We start from the raw sequence: 12,819 nt of genomic DNA, 5'->3' as shown, positions 1-12,819 counted from the left end.
TTTCTCGTAGAAATACAAAACAATTTTTTACCAAAATCTACATTCTGAACAATCTTCCGCGGAAGATTTCCGTTGAAATACCGAAGAATTTCTCGTAAAAATTCCAAAGAATTTCCCTATAAAACCCTTTAGAGTCTCCCGCGGATATTCTGAATAGTTTTCTGTTTTAACGTTTGCCATCCCAAACTGTCCCATCTGTCCTACTTATTTTAGACTGAGCAAGCCAATGTTAAAACTCTCATTCTACCAGCCGCATGTTTCTACAATTATGAAGAATTTTCTGGGTGAACTTCAAAAATACTCAACAGAAATTCAACTGAATCTTTCCATGGAAATTCCGAACATTTTCATGTAGAAATTTAGAACAATTAAAAATTCTGAAGAATTTCTCATGTGAATTCCTACGAATTTCCTGCTAAAATTCCAAAATTTTCTTTGGCAATTCTAAAAAGCTTCAAAGTAGTTCCCTTGGAAAATCCGAATTTCCAATTTAATGTTTTGGAAAGACTTAATTAATTTTCTAGTTCATCAGATTTTTCAGACGAAATTCAAAAGATTCTTCCGTTAATTTCTTGAAAATATCCCCAAAAAAATAAAAAATAGAATCCTTGAAAATAAAAACGTAATAAAAAAAATCGCCACGCCGATTCACGCCGCCGCCGGCTAAAATGGCTTTCGGTGTGACGTCGAAAACGCCAAGATTCTGACAAACGCCGCCGCAAAATAAAGCTTTTTTCACATTTTTTATAAAATTATTTTCCGATAATTCTATAATAAGGGCCCAATTATCTAGAAAAACTTTGTAGAACAATTATTTTCTTAAAATTATAGTTTAGGCATAAAGTGCATCTTTTCTTGTTAATAGGGTGATAATAATAAAACTTGTAAAAAGTATTAAAGCTGTAGATTTTTTATTTTTCATTTTTTGCCAATGATCTGACCGTCTAAAGACTTTTGGGACTTTTAAGGCGCATGTTTTGCTATAAGAACATCGTCTTTATCTTATTCCGTTGTTGAGTTATATAAATTTACTTAAAAAATATGACATTAGTAAAATTGGTAAAACTCGAGATAAAAAATAACATATCTCCAATTTTTTGACATAATGAAGAATATGAATTGCTCTTTCAAATACCGTGCCAACATATTTTTTGGTCTGCCCTAATCGGAAATATCAACTTTTGAAAAAAACGTAATTTTGACATAAGGGCTTGTTCAAATATTACGTAACGCGAAAATCGTTATATTCAAGAACCCCCCACCCCTCGTAACAATCTGTAACACTTTTCAGAAGTACCCCCACCCCTATGCGTAACGCTTAACATAAATGCTATTTTTTGGGAAAAATCTAAATTTTGGTACTACTTGAAGCACGATACAATAATTATTTTTTTTATGTACTTCATGCTATTTTAAAGATAATAAATATTTTTCAAAAATATTTTAATAATTTTCTCTATTGTCACGCGTAACAAAACTTCGGAAGACCCTCACCCCCCATATTTTGCGTAACAAATCGTAACAAAAAATAAATATCCCCCCACCCCCTATTGCGTTACGTAATATTTGAACAGACCCTTAAAATCGAATATAACTTTTGATCGGCAAACGATATTGAGCATATTTACCCATCAGAAGATGCGTTTTTTTTAGCTCTAAAAGTCACCCGAAGTCGACTTTCCCGAAAAAACAAAAAAGTAGATGAAAAATACTATTTTTTAGGAATACCCTAATCCAAGTGGATAAAATTGCCCTGAACCAGCAAACTTAAAAGCTATAGGAAACATTTTTTAGAACAATTTATTGGAATAATCTGCGCTACAATCTTGTGGAACATTGCATGTCAGTATTCCGTGAAATAAAAAATATTTTTTATTATTTTTTATATAATGGACTACACTATTTTTTAAAATGACACTTTTTTCTAAAAAAATATAGTTTCGGCGTAAAATGCATCTTTCCGCGTAAATATGTATCCTGAACCATAGTGCATTGGCATCCATTTTCTCGAATCTTTTTTTCAGAAGCGCGGTATCAAATAAGGAGGTGTAACGAACCTATAGCGCTATAGCGTCTAACAGGACATTAATATTTAGTCTAAGGCGTGGGAGGCAAAATGTCATTCAAATGGCAAGTGACATTTTGAAAAAAAAAATCTACTCTCAAGCCTCAGATGTTTTATTCAGAGCAATGTACCTTCGGTTAAAAATATAGGACCAATGATATGGAGATGCTAATATCATCTTCCAAACTTAGACGTACATGTTCATGATAGAATTCGAGGCGAAAGTATAGAATAATTATTGGTAGTTCCGTTAGGATACGGCAGGCATGAAGAATGTTTTTATAGAAGTCGATTTGAAAGCGAGCGGAGGGCAATATTGGTGATGGCACTTACCGCACGTCCTTCCTTCTGCCAAACTCCCGTATGAAGGGGGAGGGAAGAATATCAGTGTGGAAGCTGATATATCTCCACTGGCTCCACAGCTTGTTGTTCCCCACAAATTGTAATAATAATCCGCGATTTTCGTAACAACATTCATGGGAACCACTGTTAAAAATACAAAGACTTCTGAACACAATTCAGCGTCCTGAAAATCCAGAATTACACTATGGTCATGTCAACAGATGGTATATCAAATATCGTGTGAATATCAACCAACAATCATACGATAACTAAAATATTATTAGGATATAATGTGTTTGGATCCCAAAGTTTGCATTTTAAATTTATCCAATCAATTACAAAAAAAATCTTATAGGTAGATCGCAATTTCCGAAAAAGCGTAAATATTCGCGATTCTCGCGACAACATGAAGAGTTCATTTTTGGAGCGAACATATAGCCTTTACGTATACTTTACGTCTTTTTTTTTTGCAAAAAAGAAAAAACACCTGACCAGATGCAACATCAATATGCTTGTCGATATTTACAAAAAATAGCAATACACAGATCATTTGAAACAGCCCTTCATGACGACAATGACGACGGAACGCAGTGTGGGAGGTTTTCTCACTTCTCACCTCACTATTCCGAAACAACCGGTCGCTAATGAAAATTACTGCATCAGCAGATTTAGTTTTTCTAACCACCCGCTCACTAATGTCGAACAGAGCAGAGCGGTGGAAGATAGAATAGAGAAGCGAGAAGCGAACCAGTCGAATCGTGGTGATTTCTGAAATCAAAATAAACCCAAAGTCGTGCGCACATGATACGCACACAAAACCTCTTAACCTGGTGTGCAACACGATTCACGATTCTCACAGTTGCAATTTTTACTCTCCTTGTTTTCTGTTGGGAAGGGTTCGTAGGCAAAAATTTCCCCCGAGCACGGAAAATTCACGAAACGATCAGTTCGTTTTAGGCAGTGGTTCTGTACGCGTGTTTCTTTCTTGAGATTTTTTTCCGGAAGAGAAGAACAAGAAGAATCCATAAGCAGTGATTTTATTTTTGAAAAAAAAATCATTCTAATAGATTGATAGTTAAATACTTCTCGAACGATTTATCAATGGTAATGGGAACAAGTGTTTATATTAACGAAACGAATGGCGAAAAATGGTTTCATATAATCAAGTTTGAAATAATCCTTCTCAATAGAAATATAGATCGCCTAATGAAGAAGAAAAAATGTCACCTTAGAAGAAAACGAAGAACGCTGGTCTAATTTTATAGTGAAAATTGTACACGGAGCAAGAATATGAGAAGAAACTCGACCATCGAAAATCCTCGACCTAATTTTGTGCCTCGTGAACATATTGAAATGAAAACAATGGAACTTTGGTGCTCTTGAAGTTCAGAAGGCTAATTTTCCACACAGTTGTTCCGACATTTTAAAATATCCTGCGCGTAGATGTTGATCGTGTTCGTCGCGCGGATCGGCTGGATCGTCAAAAGTGCTTGCGTCTAGCCAGAGATGAGAAATGAAAAAGGAAAACTGTCTGATTGTCGGTCAATCTTGTGGATGATGACGTCATTCACCACCGCCGCACAAGTCCGAGAATCCGTGATGGCCAATTTTTAATCACATTGGCACCATTTTTGTGGGATGATTTGTACACATTTTCACAAGTGCTTCGTGTTAGATGGACAATGAATATATTCCAATGATAATGAACCAATACATACAATTTAATTAGAACATTTTAACATTCATTCATCAAGGTGAATCCGAATGTTCAGATTTTTTTTAAGAATAAACAAAATCTCCGAAAATCGCAGCTTTCATTACTTTATTACGAGAAGAAGAGAGGGAGGAGCAAAAGTTGCTTCAATTTCTTAATCGTAACGATTGTCATTTTATTACTCTTGTAAAGTATTTCAATCAATAGTGACCAATAATAAATAAAAATAAATAAGATAAATAGGGCACTACACGAACAAATCGCTTTCTTTTTCGTTTTTCATGAAAGTTAGAAAAACAACAAGGAAAAAAAACTGTCAATTTAGACAGTTAGTGGCCTTGTTGTTTTCTAATTTTTATGCAGTGATAAAGAAATAAAGCTTGTCCGGGCAGTGCGCTGTATACCCCTTCTTTGTAGCAATTGCATCATCTAGACTACCAGCGTGTTCCCAATGCGATATTATCAATTTGATAAATCGCCCAAATAGCACACGCAACATCTTCCAAAAAGCATTTGGTTTCTATTCAGTTCCATGAACGGCATTGGAAAAACATCAAAGCATGAAAAATTTGCATTAAGATGTCGAAAACTTTCGAATTGTGATCAATGTTTCATTAACATTGCAATGCAGTTCGCATTTGACATTTGAAAACAAACAACCTAAGCATTCGGCACTGTATGTTGCATACACGAAACAAAATCATTAAGTTGCATATTTTTTACCATGTAACTTCAATGTGTCTATCAAAATTTAATTGTTTGATAAGAAAACTATTTTGAGCTTTTTAGTGGAATGTCTTCACTTGTCATAAGACGAGTTTATACAATCCCATTGAATTCCACCACTTAATTGTATCTTGACAGATACGCTAAGCTAAGTCGAGTCAAGTACGAGACACTGAAGACGGCCTTACTGTTGAGGTCGAAATACGTATCTGTCAAGATACAATTGAATGGTGGAATTCAATGGGATTGTATAAACTCGTCTTATGACAAGTGGTTTAATTGTTTGCTTAAATTAAGTTACCGATAAGTCGATTGTATCTTCATGTTTGATTTAGAATCGTTCGACGTTTTGATAACTCACAATTTATTCCGGTGATGGTGCAATCAAGTAACAGGAAACCCGAGTTCAAAACTTTGTAGTCGTATGGTTTTTATAGTGAGTCAACATGGAGTCCCTTCAAAGTTTTGAATGGCGTTGTGGTAGAGTGAAGGACTATCAATCACAAGATCCATAAATCGAATCCAGTTTTATATTTTTATTTTATTTTTTTCGCTGTAGTATTTTGCAACATTATTGCAATTTTACTGCAATCGAAGGATGTTGCCGTAGGCTCCACCCCTTGCGCTTTTTAGATTGCAAGCTATATTTGATGGCATATACGCAAAGATTGTTTCATCTGTGTTGCAACAGTAATATATTCAGTAGTGAAACAAGTTGTGCTGCTTGGGCGAACTACCGTATTGGAACTTGTTCTCCAAACGTCAGAGGTTTCTAACAGCCACCTGTTGGAGAACTGTAATCTCTATTTCAAAATTGCCAGGCAATGGCATAATAGTTGTTTCAAATCGTATACATGTATGCCGCTAAAACGAGATACGAGATAGATGATGATGAAACAGCTTCAAGCTATGACATGATGAAAATATTTGAATAGGGGAAGAGGTGGTAAAATGAACAGTTGGCTATGTTTAGATTAAAAACCATGTTAACCATGCACAAGTTTTCCTCGAAATAAAATAAAGTATCTGAGCTAATATTTTGGTTTTGAGACCGAACGAATAGCTATTACGTTACTATCCAAAATATCAAACGAGGCGGTGAAAATTACGTCTGACGTAATTTTCAACCATTTTTTCGTAAGCTTTATTTCTTAATAAATGCATCATAACATTATTGGTTCAAACTACAGCAGCAAACAGAACAATCTTCACAAAGATGTTGCAGGGGTAAATAGTATTTTTTTTCGGTTTGCATCGTTATAGGATGAGATATTTATCACATGGCATGTATGCAGGTAAAATAAATACTAGTATCAAACTTACACAAATTATTGATAAAAGTTGTGCAATTGTGGAGCGGAAGTTCAAAAAACAAACCATATCAAATAACCAAGATAAAACTTTGAATATCTAAGTTTAATTTCAAAATAACTGATATTCCAATTTTGATAATTAAGAACTTTTCAAAAGATATACCAGATTTTTCAAAAGACTCTCGTAATCTTTATTGGTTATATCGCAGAGTTATATTTACCGTGCTGGAATTGAAAAATAAAAAATTAAATGTTTCAAAAGAAATTAAAAAACGATTTTCACTTTACCACCATACGTTGTTCATTTTACACGTGCTATCTTTGTACATACGAAATTTCAAAGTTTTTTTTTATTTTGAAGAAAAACTATATAAAACAATCTTTTTAAGTGAAAAAATTGTTCAGCACAATATGAGTTGAATTGTTGGATTGAGTGGTAAAACTAGCAAATTATCCTCGCTTACGATTAAATTCAACGCCTGTCCTCAACGTGTTCATTTTCTCACCTATTTCCTACATGCAATAATAAGATCTGCAGTTAGCCATGCGTGCAAAGGCAAAGGATTGCCAATCCGGAGATGGCGAGTTCGATTCTCGGTCCAGTCTAGGATGTTTTCGGGTGGGAAACATTCTTGATCCCCTGGGAATAGTGTATCCATTGTATTTACCACACAAGATACATACTCATGCAATATATTGGATAGTTGAAAAGCCAGCCAAGTTCCAGTTGGAATGTAGAGCCATAAAGAAGAAGAAGAATTATGGTGCTAATCCGGAGATGGCGAGTTCAATTCTTGGTCCTGCCTACACGTAATGAAAAAACATTATAAGTTATGGCAAAATCCTATTCGAAAATACTTATACACTTCATTATGTCACCTAATGAATGATCTCACACCAAAAAGCTAACAATATTCATAAGTTAACGAAAAGTATAAGTTTTGCAATGTATGTGGGTATTGCAATGTATAAGTTTTTGCCTTTCTCATATACTAAGTATACCTAAAGGCTAAATGATCACTCCAAAACCAAACTTTTGATAGAAGGCTCGGAAATTCATAATGCACAACCATAACCCCTATTATGTGTGTCCATATGAACTAGACGAGCGAAACAATCGACAATTTGAAGGTGATTTCTCTACCAAATCTTCAAAACGACTTTTCTAATTTTGTAACCAAAGATTCAAATGTCGATTTGTTAAATCTTTAAGGTTTCGCTACTTATTTATGGTGTTGGTTTGCGTAGGTGTGCTATCATATTCGAAAAATCTACGCTTGAATTTTTACTTGCAAAAACAGATTAGTAGCATGAAAAAAAAGGTTCTTGGTTTGGATTTGATTAGATGACGTTCAGTTTTCTCATATTTGTACTTGCTTACAGGGTTGTAAATATTCGGCAGCACTGGATGAAAGTGATGTTTTTTTATATCATGTTTTTATTTTCTTCCTGCTTTGAAATCAACCTCACATTCCCGGAGAGGCAGAAAAGTAAACAACAGAACTCACATCACCCACCGCGCCGCGAAGATGAAATTTACCACAGCAAAATGTACACATTTACCCAGCAAATTGAAAAAAATCACCACGCGTTTAAATGGGCCACTCACAGTCATACGGTAAGGAGCGAACTGAGCAGCATGTCAGAGTGACTTGTGAGTGGCTGAATGCGAAATTGAAAGGTCGGTTTTGGAAATGATTTTTCGGCTGCACCCAGTCGCACTCACCACGGCGGCGATGAAGGCGACTGCAGATTATACTGAGATCCATGTTTTTCACTGCATTGACTGTGAAATATTTCTACCCTGCTTGCTTATACTATAACAAAATCCGTTTATATCAACTCAGGTTAGGGTGGGCATGGACATATTTTCAGTTTTCCTACCTTATTTCCTATTTAAACATAATTCGTCGTTCCGTTCATTTTGATCACCATCAATTTGTCCTACATTTGGGCAACAGCTACTTAAATTCAAACCTGACATAAAAGCTGGAATTTTTCAAACATGTTTAAAATATGAGCTTTCATTGCGTGAAAAAAATCACAAATCACAACACAGTCGTGTTGTTGTTTATTATTACCAGGGCTGACAATAGTCATTCTCGTCGTATGAAAAAAGCGAAAAAAATTTGGTCTTCGTCATAACATTGCACGACGCAACACCTATTCGTTTTCTTCGCGCCACATGCGTACCACGACGATAGTCGCGCAGCAAAAAGTTATGACGATTTTCGTCGTCACTTCCTCACACAATTGATTGCACGTCATCATAGACGGACTGGTTAAAAACATAATAGCACATAATAGCGTCTCAAATAAACAAATAGTAGGAAATTTGGTAACATAAATGTATCGCTAACATTCATAACGCTTTCATACGTTGCTTCAAATTCATTATTACAAAGAATTAGTAAAAATCTTCGCATGGCAGCTGCCACTTGAAGAATAACGGTATGAAGTCTTCGTTCTTCGATGTCGTCAGGACGATTTGGTTACACGACGAAAGCTAACGTCGTGCGCGTCATTGACGATGGGTAGAGTAGCAACGAAGACAATGCAACTCGTCGCTACTGCGGCATTTCGTGCTATGACCACAGAGAACAGACGTTGAAGCTGAACTCGCTATGTTGTGATAATTTTTTACTGTTCATTTTGAATAACTTTGGAATGTCGACGTTATCCCGTACATAATTAGCGCTAGCGTCAAAAAAAAAATGCCACTGTGCGCTAGTGTCGTTATGCATGCAAGAGCATACCAGCGCCATCGTGTTGTCAAAATGAGATTGTGAGTTGCAATGTCGACGTCGGTGGCGTTGAGGTTCGGTGTGTTTGTTTTCACATGTTTTGCAAGAAATTTTGTTCGAGCCTCCATGTCTGTTCTCTGTGCTAAATCAGTCAATAATCTGGATGAAATTCAATAGCGTTCAATAATAACATATATTTTGCCTAATGGATGCCTAAATTTGTAAAACAAATCATATTTTATACCTTAAAAATGAATGAGATTCATATGGTAGAAAATTCCAGAATTTACACACATGCGCACCCATACATGCAAATGAGTGGTCTATTAGTATCTCAAAACATGCTCACATTAAGTGATGAACTTCCAATTCCTTGAAAAATCCCTATAATAAAGAATGCAAGAAAAAAAGCATGCTCACGTTTGCTATCCAACTTCCGCTGAACATTTATTTGAAATCCCTTTAAATTTTAACGTTTTTGCTTTTCTGAGAAAATTTTTGGTACATGCTTCTATACGTTCCTCATTTAAAATAAATTGTTTCTTTGCAACCAACAAGAAAAATAAGAATATTTCCATATCATATCATTTGTTATAATTATATTCTCAATATTAAAGTGAATTTGTTGCAAATACCATACATTTTATTTCATAATTTAATAGATATGTTGATAATACGTAACACGCCTGCGTAACGCATACAAAGTGAAATTATGGACACTTCCGAAGGAAGGGTCAAAAAAGATGAGAGAGATTGAGGAATCATGAAAAGACTGTAGATTGCAATGTTCATAGTCAACGAAAAGTAAGTTCATTTTGTTGTCTTAACCTTCAAAAGAAAACGACTACATACAAAAATCTTCACATGGCGCAAAACCAGTGACCGTCGTTAGGCAAGTATTAATATTTGTCTTGTCACATTTCCCTGTGAATTATGGCGCTACTACAAGCAGCACTTGTTTTTACATCTGCATGATCCCACGCATGATTTTCAGCAGCAAGCGCTATATTAAAATGATCATGGTCAGGGAATGTCTGCAGTATTGGATGAAAACGCATCAGTTATAATTAACCCTCTATTTTTGTGCTTTCCAAGTCAACTATAGGAAAAATATGTAAATGTTTGCCTTTCTCATATTACTAAGTACACGTAAAGGCTACTCAGTTCGTCAAATTGATGTGATACCTGTATGTGTGTGTATGTGTATACCAATGTGAGACACTTTTTGGTACTTAGCATTATCCGATTTGCTAGCAACAAGCCGACGTGTAATGCAGTCTAGTTGTGTCCTATTGAACAGACGTAGACTTTTTATGAAATTGAGTATTGCTATTGGTTTCAATAAACCGCAGTGAGTGAGTTTGTAAGTGAAAATCACAATTTCGTTAACCGAATAGTAATAAGTAATGCTTTTCTAGTTCCTGGCAAAATATTTTCGTCAAAACTTTTGCAGCTTCTTACATGTTTCTTCATACGCGTACTTTTTATGAAATTGATGTATACTTCAATAAACCGCAGTCTCACATGACAATATGGTTAGTTCAATATGATCGAATGAATTATCAATATTTATCATTCATGCCTCTTCCTTTTTGGTTGAACATAGTGCAGGCCGCATATCAATTTTATTTTTTGTTCATTACTTACTTATGGGTCCTGTACACATCCGGTGGTTCAAAGGGTCGACTTGAAAGATTTCCATCCTGAGCGATGTCCAGCTATCGATTTTACCTGTTTAGAATTCGGTCGACTTCTTTTATTTCTTAATTGAGGCTTCACCGCAATGAGCCTCTGGGTCTGCCTCTGCTGCGATGTGCCGCTGGGTTCCACTATTGAGATTCTCACGTCCGAATGTGTGAGTGGCGATAAAAGGAAAACAAACACTCCTAGATGGTACAACTCAGCGAAGATTGGGTAAAAATGAGTATATTTGCATATATTTTTTGACTCTTTTGAAATCATTGTGATGACCCGATCATTTTTGAGGTTATGAGCAGAAGGAAAACAAACATGTTTTTACACATGACGAATTGCACATTAGTGTGCGAGAGCTAAACGTCACTCATCTCTATAATGCTTGTTTACAGATTTCGTTTCCGCCCCTACGTAGAGTGTGGCCGACCCAGCCCCACTTCCGATCCCGAATTTTTGTTACTATTGGCCTCTGGTGACAACGACGATGGAGCTCGTTGTTTGAGATCCAGTTGTGAGGCTACCATGCCCGAACTATATACCGCAGGCATCTGTTAATGAGCACCTGCAGCTGTTGAGTGCTCTCCACTGATACACATCATATTTCGCTAGCGTATAACAGCACAGATTTTACGTTAGAGTTCAAAATTCGTATTTTGGTGCGTTCACTTATCTGCCTGTTTTTCCGGATATTTCTTAAACTCGAAAAGGATCTTGCTTTCTTGATCCGTGCGCCTATGTCGATCTTGGTACCGCCGTCTGACGCCATTTGGCTATCAAGATATTGGAATTTTTCAACATTCTCCACTGTTAAGAAAATTATGTTGAGCTTTTTAGTGGAATGTCTTCACTTGTCATAAGACGAGTTTGTACAATCCCATTTAATTCCACCATTTAATTATACCTTGACAGATACGTATTTCGACCTTAACAGTAAGGTCGTCTTCAGTGTCTCGTACTTGACTCGACTTAGTCGAGTTACTGTTGAGGTCGAAACACGTATCTGTCAAGGTACAATTAAGTGGTGGAATTAAATGGGATTTTACAAACTTGTCTTATGATAAGTGATTCTCGGTTAGTGTGAAACTGGAAGGGGTCACCGTGTTTACATCTAACGATTTGGTTTTGTTGACGTTGACGGCTAAACCTGCCGAAGAGGAGCGCTCGGCAAAGTAGAGCGCTCAACTGCCCTCTGCATATCAGAGGGCAGTTGAGCGAGAAGTGCAACGTCATCAGCCAATTCGAAGTCGTTTATGTGCTCTATGGTTATAGGCTACCATAACAGCCCGCGGTTTGGTTCACGGTAAATCGCAACTTCCAGAATCTCGTCGATTACGATGAGGAACAGACACGGTGAGAGAATATATCCTTGCCTCACACCAGCTTCTACCCGGATAGGGTCGGACAAGACTTCAATGTGCAATACTCTACAAGAGAAGGCCTCGTACTGTGCCTCGATGAGGCCGATGATTTTCTCAGGAACCCCCTTGCGTCTCAGGGCGCCCCAGATTTTCTCGTGATTGAGACGGTCGAAAGCATTTTCGTAGCCACTCTTAGACATCTTTGACCTTCTCCAGAATGATACGGAGCGTGACAATATGGTGCACACAGGATTTTCCGGCACGGAATCCGGCCTGCTGCCACCGGAGAGTCGCATCGATCTTCTCCTGAATTCGGACTAGGATAGCTTTTCATAGAACTTTGAGAACGGTACACAGCAACATAATACCTCGCCAGTTATCGCATACAGTCAGGTCACCCTTTTTGCGTACCTTCACTGATGTCGAATTCGTTTTTAAAAAGTTCCAACCTATGTTGGAACCAGTTCCAACCTGAGTGCTGTCAAAGTGTTTTTTTATTCGCTCTGGTTGGAACTAGGTTCGCACTATAGTTCCAACCCCAAAGCTGTCAGGTTCGCACTGTGTTGTTTCACGGTTTCTCACCAGGTTCACCAATACAACTGCACTTCAACTGTCATATGGGTGGAATAAACAAGCCGAAGGGAAATACAAACCAGAGCAAAAACGAAGCTGTTTGTGCATTTAATTCGCGAATACGAAGGCAATGCCTCTACTCACTCTTATGGCAAAAACTCATTGCTATCTGTCAGACTGTGCGTGAAACATGGCCGCCAATCACCCCTTGTTCCTCCACAGTAAAATCCCATAAGGAGCTGTCAGACTGTGCGTGAAGAATTTACCTTCGTAGTCGCGAATAAAGAAT

The 12,819-nt window shown here is 36.8% G+C and overlaps 2 protein-coding genes across 4 annotated transcripts in view; one reads left to right on the top strand and one right to left on the bottom strand.

Moving 5' to 3' along the window:
* LOC134219797 (trichoplein keratin filament-binding protein) overlaps positions 1 to 12,819 on the bottom strand; it is a 280,474-nt gene that overhangs the window by 146,317 nt on the left and 121,338 nt on the right. The gene's annotated exons all lie outside the window — the stretch shown is intronic.
* The window catches only part of LOC134219796 (neurofilament heavy polypeptide), a 130,187-nt gene continuing 120,727 nt past the window's right edge, over positions 3,360 to 12,819 (top strand). For both annotated transcript variants that reach the window (XM_062698660.1, XM_062698657.1), the window contains exon 1: positions 3,360 to 3,511. The gene's annotated coding sequence lies outside the window, so the exon portion shown is untranslated. The remainder of the gene's footprint in view (positions 3,512 to 12,819) is intronic.

This window comes from Armigeres subalbatus, chromosome 3 (genome assembly GCF_024139115.2).
Source record: "Armigeres subalbatus isolate Guangzhou_Male chromosome 3, GZ_Asu_2, whole genome shotgun sequence".
Taxonomy (NCBI): domain Eukaryota; kingdom Metazoa; phylum Arthropoda; class Insecta; order Diptera; family Culicidae; genus Armigeres; species Armigeres subalbatus.
Note: the sequence above shows the minus strand (reverse complement) of the source record. Positions and strands in the feature narration are given on the sequence as shown.